Raw genomic sequence first — 16,469 nt, 5'->3', positions numbered from 1 at the left:
GTTTCTGTTATGTTGGTTGAGGGATAAATATTGACCCCGGATACCAGGGATAACTCCCCTGCTCTTCTTTGAAATAGCACCTTGGGATCTTTTTGTCCACCTGAGAGAGCAGATGTCTCATCCGAAAGACGGCACCTCTGACATCGCAGCGCTCCCTCAGCGCTGCACTGGAGTGTCGGCCTAGCTTTATGTGCTCAAGTCCCTGGAGTGGGATTTGAACCCACAACCTTCTGACTAGTTGGCAAGTGTGCTACCCACTGAGCCACAGCTGACACTTTCATCATAGAAGAGCAGGGGAGTTATCCCTGGTGTCCTGGGGCCAATATTTTATCCCTCAACCAACATCGTTTAAAAGATGGTCATTATCACATTGCTGTTCTGTGGGAGCTTGCTTTGCGCAAATTGGCTGCTGCGTTTCCCACATTACAACAGTGACTCCACTTCAAAAGTACTTCATTGGCTGTAAAGTGCTTTGGGACTTCCGGTGGTCGTGAAAGATGCTATATAAATGCAAGTCTTTTTTTTTTCCGTTGCAGCAGCTGAGAGAAGCAAGAAAGCTCTGCATCCCTTTCTCTGTGCAAACCTCTCAGGTTAAACGTCAGCGACAGGAAAGTAAACAACCGCATGGGAAGAAGGGAAGGGAATAGCCAACTCTGCCTAACATTTCCCTACCCAACCCTTGCAAAAGCGTTACATTATAATATAATTTTACACCTTATTTATGATGTGAGTCCCATTTATAAGCAACATTGGGGGGTGGTTACGTTACATAGATAAATAAAATTAAGTGCTCAAGATCCAGATAGGAACAAGAGTAGGCCATTGAGCCTGTTCCGCCATTCAATGACATCACGGTCAAGAGTGGAAGAAACTAATATAGACTAGATCGACAGAAAGACTTGCATTTATATAGCGCCTTTCACAACTACCGGATGTCCCAAAGAGCTTTACAGCCAATGAAGTACTTTTGAAGTGTAGTCACTGTTGTAATGTAGGAAACAGGGCAGCGAATCTGTGCACAGCAAGCGCCCACAAACAGCAATGAAACAAGTGACAGGATAATCTGCTTTTAGTGATGTTGATTGAGGGATAAATATCGGCCAGGACACCAGGAGTAACTCCCCTGCTCTTCTTTGAAATAGTGGCCATGGGATCTTTTACGTTCTTACCTTACAGGGCAGACAGGGCCTCGGTTTAACATCTCATCTGAAAGACGGCACCTCCGACAGTGCAGCACTCCCTCAGCACTGCACTGGGAGTGTCAGCAAGTCTCTGAGAGTGGGGACTTGAACCCACAACCTTCTGACTCAGAGACGGGAGTGCCACGGCTGACACGGCTATAGTTATATAAGAGAACAATCTCTTCCCAGTAATAATTACTCGAAAACATGGCCCATATCTGTGGAATTTGGAATTCTGTGGCGGTTGCTACAATGTAACCGGTAAAAATGTAACAAAACCTGTGACTGAAAAATAACAAATTAACTCCCATCACATCAGAATCATTTGAGACCAAACACATCAATGTGGAAAGAGATGAAGTGATTTTTTTTTGCTCCCTCCCTTATAGTTGCATCACATATATTTGTAGTACAATAGGGTGGAAAAAAAAGCCAACCATCTATTTCCAGCAGGCGTTGGTTATGAAGGGGGTGTGGATTTTTTTTAAAAAAAGGCTTAACTCATAAAAGCAAACAAATTGTAACTGAGATCAGTCCTATTCTTAAAAAAAATAAATGAAATCATTGCAGCGTTAAACAATAATAATAAACGTGTCAAGTAGGTAAGGTTTTGTTTTTTTTAATGAAAGGGGTTGAAGTGGCGAAGCTTTCGGTGGCGGCTCGTGTATTTCCGTCTTTTTCCGGATGGCTACATGAAGATGGAATCTCCCAGTAAGAACTGGTTGCAACCGGTTGTTAGATTTTTTTTGTGTGTGAGGGAAAAGACGAGCAGCAGTGAAAAGCTTCCCACATTTACTCCAGGATCTATATATATTAACACATCCTGCTGCATTTTCCAAAGCTTTCAGATGAGGTAAAAAAGAAAGGGGGGGGGGGGAAGAGAGGTAAAAAGGGAAAAAAAAAAGAACCATCCTCTTTAAGTTTGCACAGGATTGCTTATGAAAAGATAATTTATTTTCAACTCCAGCTTTGTAAGAGAGAGGAGAAAAATAACCAGCACAAGAGAGGAAAACAAAATATATATATATATCATCATTATTGGAACAACTGTTGCCAAGTGAGCGCTTCTTGCTAAAGACCAAAGATACTTTCTATTTTGCTCCAGGTTTGGGAGAGAGCGGGGGGGAGGGAGGAGGCAGCTTTTATTTTTTTTATTTTTTCATCTGTGATAAATCGCAACTCAATTAAGGAGAATCTCGAGGAGGGATTTCTAATCATTAGGTAAGTGGACCAGTTCTCTCTTTGCTTTATAACCGGCAGAGGTTTTTTTTTTAGGGGGGTACGGGGCCTGTATTTTGGCCTTCAGCACGCTTAGGGGAGTGTCTTTCATTTTCACTATATTTCCTTGGAGGGAGGGTAATCAGCCCAAAAAAAACCCCACGAGTTCTATGTGTTTTTAAAAATATATTTAGACTTTTATTATTCATTGCAAAATAATTTTGACTTTTGTTTTGCATTTATTCTGGTGATTACCCTCACTCACTGTTGTTTCCCTCCCCTTAAAGAAAAAGACTTGTTTGAAATCCGTCTGCATGCACAACGAGTCGTTTGTTTTTTTTAAAAGCTGTGCGGTTTCAAAAAAAAATAAAGCTTTTTAAAAATATAGATAGGGCTGGAACGCATCCTCGGAATGATTAATAAAGACTTTAAAGTGCATCTTTTATTTACATTTTTGAAAATCTTGGAAGTACTGGCGTGAAGCGATACCATGTGTTAACCTTATTTTTGAGGGGGGGTTGTATATGTTAAAGTATTTCTTACCCGCTTTTGTCTTTAAAAAAAAATAGTTTGCAACTTTTGTTGCCTCCTCATTCGCTTAAATTTCGCACCTTTTGTAGTGTTTTGGACGTGTGCTGTTGAAGTGGTTCAGAATAATGCGATTCTCTAACCTTTCCTTTTGATTTGTGTTTGTGCAGTGTTATATTTGCACAGTATAGTAGTTCTTTTATGTAATTTCTTGGCAATCGTGCTGCTGTTTTTCTCTCTTTTTAAACAAAAACAGAAAAAGGAAACTTGTTTTCTGCTAAGGGACCGTGTCCTAAATTTACTTAGTAAAAACAAATGCGGATTAGTTATGGGCTTTGGGGTGGTGGTGGGGGGGAAGGGTGTAGAGATAATCGGTTCTGATTTATTTACCCTATTTTTGTGTGATTTTTTTTTTTGTTTGTGTTGATTCGAGACTCGTGTCTTTGCCATCGGTTGGGACTTGGATTGCGCGCTTTGGTGACGCTCCCTGGAGGTATTGTGAAATTGTTTTAAAACCACGTTTTGAACGTTGTAGATAAGGCAACCAAACTTGGGGGAAGTTGAGTTCCCGCCTTCCGGGCCCTTGTCTATTGGGTCTTTTTCTGAAGGTGTTTGTTTGCGCTGCGCCTTTGGCTGGCTCCTCAGCTGTCGATCTCGCTAGTAGGTTAGATTGTAGCAGATTCCCCCGCATGTTCACCGCGGGTAATATTAGAAAAACTTAAGTTGCGCTACCCAGTACACTTGGATTATGACTTGCTTAAAAGGCGACGGTTCCTTATGGTGCGTCAACCCAGCGGTTCTTTTTAGCTTTTCAAAATGGAAAAACTCGAGCATTATTAACCGGCTGGGCATTTCATTAAACTTTAGTGCAGCCCGTTTACGTTTTTATTTTAACTGCGTGATCTAAATAAATCTGATTATTTATGATTGTATCTATTTTCCTCCATTCTCTTGAAGACCGTGGATTGCTTCATGTTGGTTCATGACCCTATGGCTCCTTGTTTCATTCTTGGACTCTGTATGTGTGTGTGTGTGGGGCGGGGAGTGGGAGGAAGGAGAAAGACATCCTTGCCTGGTACAGCAGAGGGATCACTGGCTATTACACCAGCTGTGGCTCAGTGGGTAGCACTCTCGCCTCTGAGTCCAGAGACTTGAGCACACAAATCTAGGCTAACACTCCCAGTGCAGCGCTGAGCGTGTGCTGCACTGTCGGAGGTGCCGTCTTTCGGATGAGAGGTTAAACCGAGGACCGGTCTTTGGTGAATGCAAAAGATCCCATGACACTATTTTGAAAAAGAGCAGGGGAGTTGTCCCCGGTGTCCTGCCCAACATTTATCCCTCAATCAGCATCACAAAAACAGACTATCTGGTCATTTATCACATTGCTGTTTGTGCAAATTGACTACAACAGTGACTATACTTTAAAAGTACTTCATTGGCTGTAATGCACTTTGGGATGTCCCGAGGTCTTTTTTACTCGGGGCATGATTCCAGTCTAAAACTTGCCAGGTCGAATAGTTTAGCAAGGATAAGAAAAGTTGCATTTATAAAGCATCTTGTGTCTATTAGGCCCTCCCAAAGAACTCCCATGTCCAATAAATATTTTCAAAGTGCAATTACTGTTATGTAGGCAAAGGTGGCAGCCATTGATGAATGGGCAGTTTTTTTGGTGGTGTCAGCTAAGGGAGAGCTGCTGGCGAGTCTACTGGGAGAATTCCTTCCTCTCCAAATAGATGGGATCTTTTGAACATCCACTGTCGCTGCACGGGGCCTCATCAGTTTAACACCTTGTCTAAATGATGGCAATTCTAAATGATGGCAATTCTAACAATGCAGCAATCCCTCAGTATTAAATGTCAACCGATATTATGCGCTCCTGTCTTAAGTGGGGCTAGAACTCATGACCGTCCGATTCTGCTTTTACTCTAAGCCAATGGAAGAGTTCCTTGCACATCAGTGTTGTGTTGCAGTGTTGTCACTCTGCTTCTTTAGAAGATTGGTACCAATGAGCGATGGAAAATATAGTTAAGCCAGTATGCTTTAATTTTCTGATGTATTGCCTTGCCCCAAAAACTAACGGCACCAGTATTACTTCACCCTATTCTACAGCTCAAATTGCCTTCTCCGGACACAGCCCGAGTTTCAAAGGACAAAACTTGTAATTGTATTGCTGAGTTTTTTTTGCAATTCAAGTGGATGCAAATTTCAGATACTCATTATTATGTTTTACTGAAATTCTGGTGAAAATACTGCACTTTGTTTTGTTCCGGTGGAGGTAAAAGATCCCACCGCACTATCTGAAGAGGAGCAAGGGAGTTCTCCCTGGTGTCCCGGCCAACATTTATTTCTCAACCAACATCACAAACAGATTATCTGGTCATATCACATTCCTGTTTGTGGGACATTGCTGTGTGCAAATTGGCTGCGGCATTTCAAACATTACAACAGCGACTCCACTTCAAAAAGTGCTTTATTGGCTGTAAACGCTTTGGGGTGTCCCGAGGCCATGAAAGGTGCTTTAGAGATGTTAGTTCGGTCTTTTATTCTGATTTAAGGCAGTGAAGATTGGGATTGAAGTTGAGCGGAATGGCAGGGGGAATGATTGGATGGGAACAAGGGCATCGGAGGCAGCGGTAGAGCAAATCGGCAGTAGCGGAGGTGCCGTGATGGATGGGTGGGTGGAGGGGGAAGAGGGAATTTGAAGTTTGAGAGTGAATTAGTGAGGGAGCAAGAGAGAGTTTTTGTTCCGGGGTTGGATAGTGAAGGTAATGAGATTGGAGGATAGAATCTGGGTGGTAAAGAAGACGAAGGAGGAGGCTTGTAATTCAGAACCTCAGGCGTGGGAAGGCCGTGAGAGACGGGAGGGGTTTGGGTGCTGAGAGAGCGAGGTGTTGAGAGCTTATGTGGAGTGAATTCTATTTATCGAGAAGTTGGACAGGTGGCCTGGGGCATTTTAGGTGTAGGTTGAAATCAGCTAAGGATGTGGCATCATTTGGTACAGAGGGTAAAAGAGGGGGTCTTTTATGAGGAAGTCAGCGTAGGGCTTCAGAGGGTGACACACATGAGGGTTTTTAATTGAGGAGTGGAAGAGGGTGGGGTGGAAGTGGGAAGAGCCCAAGGTGGGACTCGTCTACACCACTTCAGTGGTTTGGTCAGGGAAAACAATGGAATTAGTGGTTGGCTGGGTGGGTCGGCTTCAGTGAGAGTGTCGTTCCCTATGAGGCAGGTTTCTGTACACCAGGGTAGATTAATCAGCGATGAGGTCATGGGTGCTCGGGGCCTTCACGAGGGATTGAAATTCTGGAGAATGATAAAGAATTGGGTGGGGGTGGGGTTTGAAGGAGCGAGCTGGGCGAGATGATTGGGAGCAGCAGGTGAGAACATTGGGCTTGCTGCTGTGGGCGAGCTGGTGCTAGATGTGGCAGTGAATGTCTAGAGAGGCTCTATGTCCCTCTTTCTAGAAATAGGAACAGCAACCTTATTGTGAGCAGCGTATGCTTGACACATCTGCCTTGGATATTGTAACTATTGATGTCCAGCAACAAAAGTTCTCGTCCTTGTTTACAGATCCCTCCGTGGCCTTGCTATCTCATTAAATGCCTACAACCCTCTGAGATCTCTGCGCTCCTCCAATTCTGGCCTCTTGCGCATCCCCGATTTCAATCGCTTCGCCATTGGCAGTCGTGCTTTCAGCTGCCTAGACCCTAAGATCTGGAATTCCCACCATAAACCTCTCCGCCTCTTTCTTCCTTGAAGACGCTCCTTTTAAAAGACTACCTCCTTGACCAAGCTTTTGATCATCTGTCCTGAAATCTCCTTGTGTGGCTCGGTGTCCAAATTTGCTCGATAACGCTCCTGTGAAGCGCCTTGGGACATTTTTATTATGTTGCAGGTGCTATATAAATGCGCGCAGTTGTAGAGCAAGAATCAGGAAAATGGTCTCTCATCCAGTCCTTACTTCAGGAAGAGCTACTGAGACATCCTGAAAATCAGTGAATCCGACATTCAGTCCTTTTCATGCGATATTGACTCAAACGACATACAACCAACATGATGAAATTTGGTAATGAAAGCAAATCAGCTGAAATTAAACTGCACTGTAACAATCACTTGAGACTCTGGAATGGAAAGTCGCAGTGATGGATCAGGATGAGAAATATGGAAGTAGTATTGGCTTAAATGGTTTAAAAAGTTTCATTTTAATGGGAGCACTTTAGCTTTTTTCAAATTTAGTTTAATCTGAATAAATGATTTACCTCCAGCATTCTATAACTTCAGTTGGATTTGTGTGTGTGTGTGTACGTACATTAAAGTAACAGTTTGAATCTTTTTTCCCCTTGCCTAACTAGCACACGTCGAAATAAGGAATTGGGTTCTACCAGCCTGCTAGGGTTTATAAGATTCTTAATTGAACTTGCCCACATATCCCAGTCCAAATTATTATTGATGGTTAACCAATCCGAGCTAGTCACACTAGGACTGCCGTATAACACGTGAGTGAAGTGTAACTCGGCTACTATTTACAAAGTTAGCCAAAGATGAAGTTGGACTTGCATGCGTTAACTAATTCTACTTTATTTATGAATTAACATTTATGATTAAATTAAAACTGTCACAATGTTAACTGTTGAGAATTACATAAAAGTAATTGGATATATACTATTAAGCGACAGAGCCTAAATAATTATAGGCACAACAGTAACTTAAGTGTATCACAGTATTGCAGAATCGGCCGAGTTTTGTTCAGTAATATAACGGTTATGTTCAGGGCCCAAGATTGCAGTACAGATTTACCAAGGTTAAGTTTATAGTCTGTTTTCAATGCATCACCGGTATCCAGGCCATCCCTTGGACATGACCATAAGATATACAATCTCGCCCTTTTGTAGCCATTTGGCTGTTGTGATGTGGGGCATTTATGCCTTCCTCTAGGATGCTCACTAGGGCTTCACTTCTGGGTGTGCCCATGAAGAGTTGTTTGCCATGGTCCTCATCTCTTCTTTGGTCCTCTCATCCTAGCTTAACTGCCCTTGCAGTCACGTTGTTTCTCTGTTAATATGCATGTTCCTCTCTGGCTTCGAAGAAAGTCCAGTATAAACAACGCAGAGAAATAAGTTACTGCACACTTTCTAATTTATTTCTGTTTCCTAAACTCTAAACATTATTGCTTTCACACTAGACACATTCTCTGTTTTTTGAAGTCTTGCTTCCAAAGCGTGCTCTAACCTTCTGAAACCTTGTCAGGAAACCATAATTTAGATGTTTAAAAACAGCTTGAAGAAGAACAGAGCTCCAATGTGTTGTGCTTCTTTCCTGTTTTGATTACTTAAATCATGATAAGAAAGACAGGCATCTGATATCAATAGTTTTTTTTCCAATGTTCTTCCTAGCTTATCTGCCACATTATTCCAGCTATACTGCTTTGACTGGTTTAGTTCATTTTTGGTACCAAGGACGTTAACTAAGAACATCTGTACTAGAATGTATGAATCCCTTCACTGCTGAAGGACTTCCAAGCATGTAAGGATTGACCCTCTGATTTCCCAGTGCGCCTGTAGAATGTCCCAATATGCATAGTTTTTCTACATCAAGGTGCAATGTTATTGATTGTAAGCAAATATGAGGAGAATTCTGAAGATTAATGGCAGCAGTAAGTCAATAAAGAGATGGTAGGAAGAAATTGACGACAAAAGATCCTAATAGCAATTCTACATTCATGTATTGAGAGTGAACAATAATCCTTTACTGACATTGATCTACCCAGCCCAGAGAAGAAGATGCTTTGCTAGACTTGAGGTATGTGGCGCATAACATTTCAGAAAGAGATATAAACAATCATGATCGCAACGCAAGATGAAAAGCTAAGATTATCCTCGGGTAGAAGTTCATGGTGTCACTTTATTACTGCCTTTTGGACCATACTTCATCCAGGAGGGGTTAAGTTAATGCTGGGAGTTCAAATGGCCAAGGCACCTACTGGACTGATGCAGGAGAAATTAAGGTGCAATCACATAAGGATGCAGCTCTTAAAACATGGTTATTTAGTATAGGCCAATAATCACAAAGCTTTGTGATGCTTTTAGCAAGGCCCTATATAATTGCACGAACAATTCAGTTTCCCAACTGTCCCCCACCCCGAGGCTCAAGTTGGCCAGCTCAGTATTTATCAAAATTGGTGCCTTGCGATCTATACTGCTCTGTACAACACCAGGCATGCAGTTTACACACTGAACTATCGGGAACTCTTGTCATTTACTTTCAATGGCTCGCAAACCAGTTGCTTTCTGTTCTATAACTAGGCATGGAGTACAGGACTGTGATTTTGTAATTAAAAATGGGTTACTCCACTGCCAAATGTTGATTTTTGTTTCACAATGCTGCCCACAGGATATCAATCCCAAGTCTCTTAAATAATGCAATCTAGAAAAGTTGAGGCTAATTGGTACACCTTTCGCGTGTGTTTTTTTCAGGTGGGGGGGTGGGGTTTAGTTTATTGCCATTGTGGGCTATTGGTCTGGGCCTGCCTTGGCACTGTGCATGAGGATATTTGAGTTGTGATACTTCTGTCTGAAGCCAGCTGCAATTAACAAGAATGCTCCATTTTGGATTGCTATCCTGTGGGCAGCACTGTGAAAATCAACATTTGGCAGTGGAGTGACCCATTTCTAATTATGAAATCACAGTCCTGTGCTCTTGCCTAGTTGTACAACAGAGAAAGCAACTGGTTTGCGAGCCACTGAAAGTAAATGACAAGAGTTCCCCGATAGTTCAGGTATAAAATGCATGCCTGGTGTTGTACTGAGCAGTATAGATCACAAGGCACCAATTTTGATTTATACTGAGCTGGCCGACTTGAGCCTCGGGGTGGAGGACAGTTGGGGAAACTCTAATTGTTCTTGCAATTATATAGGGCCTTGGTGAAACCACCTGGAGTATTGTGTACAGTTTTTGCCTCCTTACCTAAGGAAGGATAGACTTGCCTTACAGGGAGTGCCATGAAGATTCACTAGACTGATTCCTGGGATGGAGAGGTTGTCCTATGAGGAGAGACCTGAGAAGTCTAGGCCTATATTCCTTAGAATTTAGAAGAATGAGAGGTGATCTCATTGAAACATATAAAATTCTTCCAGGGCTTGACCGGGTGGGTGCTGGGAGGATGTTTCCCCAGCTGGGGAGTCTAGAACCAGGGGTCACAGTCTCCAAATACAGGATCAACCATTTAGGACTGAGATCAGAAATTTCTTCACTGAGGTTTGTGAATCTTAGGAATTCTCTGCCCCAGAGGGCTGTAGAGGCTCAACCGAAATCACCGAAACCCCACAGTGCAGATAGAGGCCATTTCGGCCCATCGAGCCTGCATGGACACATATCCCACCTGATCCCCGTAACCTCTACACCAACACATATCCCACCCTATCCCCGTAACCCCACGTATTTAATCCCCCTAACACTAAGGGTCAATTTATCATAGCCAATCAACCTAACCCGCACATCTTTGGACTGTGGGAGGAAACCCACGCAAACACGGGGAGAATGTGCAAACTCCACGCAGACAGTCGCCCGAGGCCGGATTCGAACCCGGGTCCCTGGCGCTGTGAGGCAACAGTGCTAACCACTATGCCACCGTGCTGCCATTGAGTATATTCAAGACCGAGATCGATGTAGACTTTTTGGATATTCAGGGATATGGGGCAAGGTGGAGTTGAGGTAGGAGATCAGCCATGATCTTATTGAATGGTGGAGCAGGCCTGAGGGGGCCGAATGGCTGACTCCTGCTCCTATTTCTTGTGTTCTTATGACCCTTGGCCTTGGGGAAGGGGGAAAATTAGACAGGGTTCATTCTCCTGATAGTGACCCAGTGACTCCTGCAGGTGCGCGCATGTGGGGAGAAAATATCTTAAGTGGCTACCTGCTGAGCCATTTACGTTCACTGACACGTAAACCAGTCACCAATTTCCAGAATCCTGGTGGACCCCAAAGAAATATTAAAGAAACAAAGGACATCTCAAAGCACTTCCCAGCCAATGAAATGCAGTCACATTTTGTAATGTAGGGAAGTGCGTCAATCAATTTGCGCACCGCAGGGTCCCACAAGCTGCAGTGAGACTAACGGCCGGATAATCTTTTGGGGGGGGGGGGGGGGTTTGTACCGCTGAGTTCTTTCCTTCCTCCCCGATTTAACGTGCACTAGTTCCCACATAAATTGAGGTGACGTTTTGTCACGTGGACTTTCATCGGCTACAGATTGACTTGCCAAATTCTGAATATCTCTTCGCCCCCCCTCATCCAAGAGATGTTCTCTGGCGTCGTTCTCCTTGGAGCAGAGAAGGCTAAGAGGAGATTTGATAGAGGTGTTTAAAATAATGAAGGGTTTATTGTTCAAGAAAGGGTGTAAGGACAAGCCTAGTAATTACAGGCCGGTCAGTTTAACATCAGTGGTGGGTAAAGTTTTAGAAACAATAATCAAGGAAAAAATTAACGGGCACTTGGAGAGGTTTAAACTAATTAAGGAGAGCCAACATGGATTTGTAAAAGGCAGATCATGTTTCACTAATCTAATTGAATTTTTTGACTAAGTAACACGGAGGATTGATGAAGGGAATGCAATGGATGTTGTCTACATGGATTTTAGGAAGGTGTTTGACAAAGTACCACATAGAAGGCTGGTTAACAAAATTGTGGCTCATGGAATAGGATTGTCAGTGGCAGCTTGGATGAGGAATTGGCTTAAGGACAGAAAACAGCGAGTTGTGGTAAATGGCTGTTTTTCAGACTGGAGGATGGTAGACAGTGGTGTTCCCCAAGGGTCAGTGCTGGGGCCACTGCTTTTTTTGATAATGACCTGGATATTGGAATACAGTAGAATTTCTAAATTTGCCGATGACACCAATCTTGGGGGTGTGGCAAACAGTGAGGATGATACCAATCGACTGCAACAGGACATAGAAAGGCTAGCAGAATGGGCAGACAAGTGGCAGATGGAATTTAATACAGAGAAGTGTGAGGTGATGCATTTTGGCAGAAGGAACAGGGAGAGGTAATATACACTTAATGGCACAGTTTTAAAGAGTGCGCAGGGACAGAGGGACCTGGGAGTTAATGTGCATAGGTCCCTGAAGGTGGCGGGACATATTGAGAGAGTGGTTAGCAAAGCATATGGGATCTTGGGCTTCATAAATAGAGGTATTGAGTACAAAAGTAGAGAAGTTATGCTGAACCTTTATAAAGCGCTGGTTAGGCCACAACTGGAGTATTGCGTCCAGTTCTGGTCACCACACTTTAGGAAGGATGTGAAGGCCCTTGAGAGGGTGCAGAGGAGATTTACCAGAATGGTTCCGGGGATGGGGGATCTTAGCTACAAGGACAGGTTGGAGAATCTGGATTTGTTTTCGTTAGAGCAAAGGAGGTTGAGGGATGATTTGATAGAGGTGTACAAGATTATGATGTGTTTGGATAGGCTAGACGGGGAAAGGCTGTTCCCACTAGTTGATGGTACAAGGACTAGGGGACACAGATTTAAGGTTTTGACCAAGAGATACAGGGAGGACGTGAGGAAAAACTTTTTTACGCAGCGATTGGTGAGGGCCTGGAACTCGCTGCCGACGGAAGTGGTGGAAGCGGAGACACTCAATGTTTTCAAGGGGAGACTGGATAGGCACTTGAGAGAAATAAACTTGCAGGGCTAAGGGGATAGAGCGGGGGAATGGGACTGACTGGATTGCTCTACAGAGAGCCGGCACGGACAGGATGGGCCGAATGGCCTCCTTCTGTGCCATTCTGACTCTGACTAGATTGAGTAAATGAAGAGAAACTGTTTCCAATGGTCGAAAGGTTAATAACCAGAGGGCATAGATTTATGGTGATTGTCAAAAGAACCAGAGGCAACATGAGAATTTTTTTGCACAAGTAGTTGGTTAGGATTTGGAATGCACTGCCTGCAAGGGTGGTGGAAACAGATTCTATATTGTATTGACCAGCTTTTAACGGATGTATTGTTTTCCAAAGGGAATTGGATAAATACTTGAAGGAGAAAAATTTGCTGGGATCTGGGGAAAAGAGCGGGGGAGTGGGACGAGCTGGATTGCTCTTCGAAAGAGCCGGCACAGACTCGATGGGCTGAATGGCCTCCTTCTGTGTATCATTCTATGATTCTATAGCGGCCAATAGCTAGTTAGAGCAATACAAAAACTCCCGCCAGGGTTTAGGCACGTGATGTTGATGGTGGGTAAAGGTTTTCACTGCTTGATTGCACACTGAGAGGTGAATACATCTGTTGGGTAAATGCAGAACGTGGGTGGTGACTCATGAGGGATAGCAACAGGGAGCGGTGAAAAGAAAGCCACAAATGCTGGAAAACTGGCTTGAGGGAAATGCCCAGCAGGTTGGTCAGCGTCTGAAAGAGAAAGACGAGTTGATGTTTCGAGTCCGACTCTCAACACCGAATTAGATCAAACTGGCGAGAGGTTAATTCTTCACGAGTCACACTCGAAATGTTAACACTTAACCTTTCTCTTCTTTCAGATGCTGATCAACCTGCTGTACATTTTATAACATTGTGTTTTTTGGAGAAATCAATGGTTGATCTTTCCATGCAAATTAACAGTACTGCACGCGCAACATGCTCCTGAGCAAGACCTGGCCTGTTTGTCCATAGACCTAGATCTGAGTCTCGTGAGTTTGCACTTGAGCACCTATGTTGAACAATTTATATTAAAAAAAAATGTAATGGGTGATGTGGCTTAACTCTGGCTTAAGACCAGTGCTCCTTGCTGTAGCAGTCTGGCATTACCATCTTTTATGGTCTAAGTGCCGTTATCCCAAAGGTAGAGATGCTAACTGGGAGCCCTTTTTATTTGGTACTTTGCCCAGGTGGCCCACTCGTAACTTATGTACTTTAGACAGAGTGTTTGACAGACATCACGGCCAAGTTTGATCCTGACCTCCCCAGGCATCCAGTGGTTTCCAACAAGATCACGAGATGATGATGATTCGGGGGTCGGGGGGGAGGTGGAACCTTGGTGTCTCGCGGCTGAAACAAGTCCTCGTATTACAACAGTAGCAGCACTGATATCAGAAGTGGCTTTGTTGCTGTAGCTTTGATTCCGTACAGTCCAATTAGGATATGAACTGACCAGCGGGGTCACATTTAAGTTGTACAGTATAAGGTCAGATCTAGGTTAGATGTCAGGAGGTGGCTCTTTCCCCAGAGAATAGTGGACCTCTGGGACTGGCTGCCGTCCCATGCGGTGATTGCTGATTCGCTCCTTCAAGCGAGAGCTGGGCCTATTACGGGCGGAGATCCCCGCTTACAGAAGGTAGGTACTGCAGGGAATTCAGGGCCAGCGTGATCTATTTATTAAAAAAGGGATGTGGGTTTTGCTGGCATTTATTGCCCATCCCCAGTTGCCCTCGAGAAGGTGGTGGTGAGCCGCCACCTTGAACCGCTGCAGTCCGTGTGGTGAAGGTACTCCCACAGTGCTGTTAGGGAGGGAGTTCCAGGATTTTGACTCGGCGACAATGAAGGAACGGCGATTTACTTTTTAGTCAGGATGGTGTGTGACTTGGAGGGGAACTTGGAGGTGGTGGTGTTCCCATGCGCCTGCTGCCCTTGTCCTTCTAGGTGGAAGAGGTCGCGGGTTTGGGAGGTGCTGCCGAAGAAGCCTTGGCGAGTTGCTGCAGTGCATCTTGTAGATGGCACACACTGCAGCCACGGTGTACCTGGACTAGTTTCGATCGCCTAGGTGGGTCAGAGAGGAATTTCACAGATTTTTTTCCCCCCAAATTGGCCTGGGTTCTTTACTGCGATAACAAAATACTGCGGATGCTGGAAATACGAAATAACAACAGAAAACGCTGGAAAAACTCAGCAGGCCAGGGCAGCATCTGTGGAGAGCGAAACGGAGTTAACGTTTCAGGTCGAAGACCTTTCGTCAGAACTGGAAAAAAGCAGGAAATGGAAAGCCAGTTTAGGGGCTGGGAAAAGGGGGAGGGGATGAAAGAACAAAAGGGAAGGTCAGTGATAGGACAGAAAGCAGGAGAGATTGAGAGACACTGAGAGACATTAAGAGATATTCAAGGCAAGAGGAGGTGGTAATGGGACAGGTTAAGAAACAAAAAGGATGGACTGTTGTTTTGCCTCTCCCAGGAGATCACGTGGTTTTGGGTGGGGTGGAGTGTATATAACGGCCCGGATTTTACAAGGCCTATGATTGCATTCGCCAAGTGCCCTGCAAGTTCCGGGTTTCCACATGCGCATGCGTGAAAACCCAGAACTTGTGATCTGTCAAGTTTCTCCAGATCGTCCGCATCCGCTGGATGTTCACTTTTTTTTGCTGGTGCAGAATTGGGCTATTTGTCCCAACTACTGCCCAGCGAATACCCACCAAACCCTTACGCCTGGTAAAAGCAGGCATAGGGCCGCCTTTTACCAGCGTAAGGGTTTAAATGTTAAAATAAATTAAAAAAATTAAAAAAAAAAAAAATGATTCAAGCATTCACTTGCATTTAAAATTAGTTTAGGTCAATTTTGTCCCGCTTAAATTTATTTAAAAAAAAATCACTTATTTTAATTGTTTAAAGGGTATTTTAATTAATTTTGAACCTGTGATCATTTATTTTTATTTCAGTGTTGTGAAATTGTATTTATTAGGTAATTTCTATTATGCTTATGGGGATTCCGTACGTAAATGGAATCCCCCCCCTTTGTCATTGTTGGCCTGGCTCACGTGAACGCAGGGACACTTGCGATCTGCATGTGCCCCCGGGATGCCTGGGCCGTATGCCTACAGGCCCAGGACCGCGAGAGTCTGGAGCCATCGGGTAAGTACGGAGTTCTCTTGCGGTTCGGGGGGGGGGGTGTTCACCTGCGGCAAGCCTCCGACTGCAATTTCCAGGCCAGTGTGATACACAAGGTATCACAATTGTGTGGGACAGGCTCGCTGGACCAAAGGGTCTTCACCCGTCCGTCATTGTTCGTAGTTCACTTTCCCAGGCAACGCTGTCCGTGCAGATGATCTGGTAAGCCAGATCAAACTTGACGCATGCTTCTGCGGTTTGCCCGTACAGATTCAGACTACTCCCTGTCGTTGGGAAAGTTTATCGGGTGGGGGGAGGTGGTGGTATCTTTTTCCCTTTTTGAGGCTGGGGTTGGGAGGCAGTTGGAGCAGCCTGGTGAGTTTAGTTTATGAATTTATTGCCTGGTTCCACAGCTGGCCTGTTTTTTTTTTTTCCTGGTTACAATGGAGGTTGGATAAACCGGAAAAATCGAGCCTGTACGAGAGTTTGCCCAACATGTGGCTTGCACTGTTGGAGGTGGGCGTGTCAACATTTTTAAACACTTAGGGGGGAAAGTTGGGTGAGTAGCACCACCTGTTAGCGCCTAAAGAGGCAGTCAGTGGCTGTAGCGCCACTGGCTGCGCCTCCCGCGATATTCAGCAGGGGCGCTAATGGTGGCATTAGCCATTTGCGCTGCGCCGCCACCGATGACGTCATCGGTGTGCGCAGCGCCCCGAACGCGATATTTGGTAGTGAACGCCGCTGTAG

The 16,469-nt window shown here is 44.4% G+C and overlaps 1 protein-coding gene across 1 annotated transcript in view; it reads left to right on the top strand.

Annotated features, from left to right (window-relative positions):
- Positions 1–1,787: 1,787 nt before the first annotated feature.
- LOC147109083 (exportin-1-like) overlaps positions 1,788–16,469 on the top strand; it is an 87,018-nt gene continuing 72,336 nt past the window's right edge. The window contains exon 1 of the mRNA XM_086002673.1: positions 1,788–2,402. The gene's annotated coding sequence lies outside the window, so the exon portion shown is untranslated. The remainder of the gene's footprint in view (positions 2,403–16,469) is intronic.

Source organism: Somniosus microcephalus, chromosome 12 (genome assembly GCF_052327205.1).
Source record: "Somniosus microcephalus isolate GS21.2 chromosome 12, FLI_Smic_1.0, whole genome shotgun sequence".
In the NCBI taxonomy this organism is placed as follows: domain Eukaryota; kingdom Metazoa; phylum Chordata; class Chondrichthyes; order Squaliformes; family Somniosidae; genus Somniosus; species Somniosus microcephalus.
The sequence above is the reverse complement of the archived record's forward strand: the minus strand, read 5'-3'. Positions and strand labels throughout refer to the sequence as shown.